This window comes from Aulonocara stuartgranti (assembly GCF_965226115.1).
Source record: "Aulonocara stuartgranti genome assembly, chromosome: 7".
Classification (NCBI taxonomy): Eukaryota; Metazoa; Chordata; class Actinopteri; order Cichliformes; family Cichlidae; genus Aulonocara; species Aulonocara stuartgranti.
In genome coordinates this window covers 52,462,404-52,466,698 of record NC_138945.1, presented here as the reverse complement: position 1 = coordinate 52,466,698, position 4,295 = coordinate 52,462,404, and positions in this window count along the sequence as shown.

The following is a 4,295-nucleotide window of genomic DNA, read 5'->3' as shown; positions in this document are numbered from 1 at the left end:
CTGCGCTGCATTCTGCCTCCTAATTGTATGAAGATTAGATTATTGTGATCGGAGGAAAGCCGCAGCTTCTCTTTACTTCATCCCAGGAAGTGAGGAGGTGGAGGGAAGAGGCTATCAAGTACTCAACGACTGCGTAATTACGACTGCAGAGATCTGAAGTGATATTCACCCCCCACTTTCTTGGCTCACTGTCCAGGGTGCTTGGCTTGATTAGCTCATTCTGATTTGAAAAATTGTTACTTGGGCACATAATACAGTATCTCTCAAAGGTTTCAGGTCACAAACAGAAAATTTCACATTTTCCATGGAAACACGTGAACAGGATATATATTTTAATATAGGAGTAGTTTATTTCTTTACATGTAACTTAAAGAATTGTTCTAACACAATTCTGCACTCCCATCCTAGCTGTGAGTTTGGTGAGGAGATCTGGAGACATTTAAACCCTCGATCATGTAAGTGCATCCCACAAGCTGTTCCCTGGTTTCAGATCCCTTTTATCCCGCACAGATTTCACACATTACTGCAGCCAAATTGTTGCATTTCCTCCACCATGCTTGAAAGATGAACTCAAGTAACCCTAAAGCATCTTTTCCTTTGTTCTGCATCTCACAGATGGTGTTTTGTTTGGCCCAAATGCCTCTAACTTAGATCTGTGTGTGTAAGTAACACTTTCTTCCCAGTATCTGGACTTGCTGGCCGGCCTTAATCACTTCTCTCAGTGGCCGGTCGCTGATATGGCTTTTTCTTTCCAATCCTGCCTAAAGGACCAGCATCGTCTGAGGTTCCCGTTCCTTGTCTATTTTTGCCCAGTTGTGCACCGAGGCCTCCCCATTCTTTTTCTATTCGTGTCATTCTGTTCTAGCCAATTGGCACAGCTCAGTGAAGAGCACACATTGTATGAAATCTTCAGTTTGATGTCAATTTCCTGCATGGATTAGCCTTCATTTCCCCAAGAATACTTAACAGGAATATTGTGATGGCTTTCAAACGCAAAGTCTTTTTGTGTTTTGGCATTTCAAGATTACAGTCATAACTTAGAAATACTGATGCTCAGCCAAGAGTTTGCAGTTGTTCCAGTATAACTGGATTTTTTTTTTTTTTTTTAATGATCCACTAGTATTTTAGCATGATAAACTTGAATTAGGAAAAACATCTTGGCTTTGTGAACTAACCATTTAATTCAATGCAATTTAATGTTCTTTCATGGTAAAACAAACACACTTTCATTTCAAGAATGAGGACATTTCTATGTGACCCCAAACTTCTGAGCAGCAGTGCGAGGAGAGATATACGTGTGGTCAGTGTGAGTGTGCGCTTTTTTCTCTCAAATATATGTTGTTGTTTTTTAAAAAATAGGGGTGTATTTTCCATGGGAATATAATTTGAAGGCCTTTCCCTGAGCTGCCTGTCATAACAGAGAAGAAGGTGAGACGAGATGACTGTACAAGGCTGTGCTCAGGCACCTGGGTAAAAGCTCTGGCCAGTGATGGATGGCATTTCCCTGCAGCATAAACACAGTGCTCTGACACAGCTCTCCACCAACTGCTTACACGCATGAAAACATATCCGTGGCCAAAGACAGTAGAGGACACAACAAACAGCGTCACTGGTAGTCTGAAATGGTACACCTTATAGGTCATTCAAATATGTTGTTTTATCTAGAATTTAGCAAAAGGGCAGAGCAAATAAAAGCAATATGGTGGCGCTGAATGAATATAGCATAAAAACAGTTTCATAAACATTTTTCACTGCAAGTAGAAATGAGACAATCATGAAAATCACTATGTAAATCATCTCTGGCTTCCTGGATTAAATAGTTAAAGTAATTTCAGCCTTTTGCTTGTAGTGTTGGGAGCGAGCTATTCTGCAGTATCTGAGTCTGAGGAAAAGGCACGAGTTCTTTCCTGTGTACAAAAACAGCCTTTTGCTGCTTATTCCACCTATACCAGCTGCTGATGTTTTGTTTACTTTCGCCTTATGCAGATTCTACCGAAAGCAAGGATTTTGTGTTACGTCTAGTATGTAAACAAGAAGACTCGTACAAGTAAATCCCATTCTAGAAGTTTAGAGTGCATCTAAATTCCTGAAAGGCAAAAGCAGTAGATTTGTTTTTGTTTTGGGGTATTTTTTGGGGGGTGTAAATTCACAAGGCAGGTCTTTTCACATCAAGTCTGGTATAGAGCTCATACAGCAACCCATGGTTCAAGGTTCAAGGTTCTTTATTTGTCACATGCATAGTTATACAAGTATAACACACAGTGAAATGTAGCCTGACACGCTCCTCGACATGTGCAAAACAGGATAGACAATATAAACATATTTAAAATTAAAGGAATTGAAATGTACATTGTGCCTTGGTTTAGTGTCTGGAAGAGTCCTGACTCAGTCAATTATAGATGATGTGAGAGGGCGGGTGTGTGTGTTTAGGGCACGGATGGCTTGGGGATAGAAGCTCCTCTTGAGTCTCTCTGTCCTTGCCCGGAAGATGCGGAACCTTCTACCAGATTGCAGAAGTTGGAACAGTTTGTTGCCAGGATGGGACGGGTCCTTCAGTATCTGCGCTGCTCTAGTCCGGCATCTCCTGGTGTAGGTGTCCTGAAGCGGGGGGAGAGCAATCCTGCAGCAGCGTTCTGCTGTACGGATCACTCTCTGGAGAGCTTTTTGGTCCTTCACACAGCTGTTCCCAAACCACGATGTCATGTTCTGTGTGAGGATGCTCTCCACAGCGCCTGTATAGAAAATCCTGAGGATCTTTGGAGAGACCCTGAACTTCCTCAGTTGTCGTAGGTGATACAGGCGCTGCCTAGCCTTTTTGGTCTGGACCTGAATGTGGGCAGCCCATGTCAGGTCTGAGGAGATGTGGACACCAAGATACTTGAAGGTACGTTAAAGCTAAGCATGCCTTTTATACTCTAGTTGTTTTTATTAAAGTACTGAATCTGGTAAAAATTGACTACTTATGCTTTTACTATTGTCTGCCATATACAGTTATGCTCAGACGTTTACATACACTCATCACAAGCTTTGGGAATTGGGAGAACAATTTGAGTGTATTCCACACAGGCCAGACGTGTACATATACAGACTTATTAATAAGTGTTGCTGAAGGTTCTACATTGTCTTAACTTGACAAGATCACTTCACCTCGAATCAGCTACATGGTTGAAACTTGAACCCAACTGGGTGTTCCAGTAGCACAATGATACCAAACACACATTCCGAACTGGTTTGGAAACGGATAAAGCAGGCTAGCATTAAGCTGCTGGGATTGCCTTCCCAACAGTCTGACCTCAGCCCTGTTGACATTATGTAGATGTGCTTAAAAGCCAGATCTTTATCAGAAAACCAAACACTCTAAATACACTCAGCCAATTCTGCCCAGAAGAGTGCTCAAGTATGCAACCAGAATTATGCCAGAAGCTTATTGATGGCAACCAAAAGTCTTCTGTCAAGGTGCAACCTGCTAAGAGACATTTAACCAAATATCGGTGTGTGTGTGTGTGTGTGTGTGTGTGTGTGTGTGTGTGTGTGTGTGTGTGTGTGTGTGTGTGTGTGTGTGTGTGTGTGTGTGTGTGTGTTTACCTTTGACCCTGAGTGGATTAGGGAATATCGAGAATAAATTCAAATTTGTGCACCCAATTCTTCTTTTTAAAGGTCATTAAATATGTAATTAAGGATGTGGTATCCTATCCTGAAAAAAAAAAAAAACAATTTAAACAGTTTAAAGAAATCATTAAAAGCCTTTTACCATGACATTCATGCCATGATTCCCATGAGTGTATGAAAACTACTGACCATAACTGTATACTGTTAAAGTGGTGGATGCTTCAGATAATAAGTTTCAGATAATAAGATCAGTGTATGCACAAGTCATTTCTGTAAAAAGAAAGAAAAAAAAAAAGAAGAAGCTTAGGCTGCTCAAAACTCAGTTTCTGAAACTCAGGGTTTTTTGTACTCTTGGCTCTTTGTGTGATATCAATGAGAGGGGAAGTAAAGAAGGTGGCCTTAAACAGGAAAAAGGATAAAAAAGGATGAGCAGAGCTGCACGTAGGCACAGTAAAACATAAATAAGGATTAAATGCCCAGAATAAGAATTTTAAGTTTACGTTTAATTTTATGATTGTTATTATTATTAGGGATTTTTTAAAAACCATTTTAAGTCCTCTTTAGCCTTTAAGATAGTTTAAAAAACCCATTCCTGTGGCTGAAATGAGTCACCACAACAAAGAGAATTATTTTTCTTTTATTTCAGCAGCAACTTATTTTACTAATTTTACAAGGAGCATAGTGAT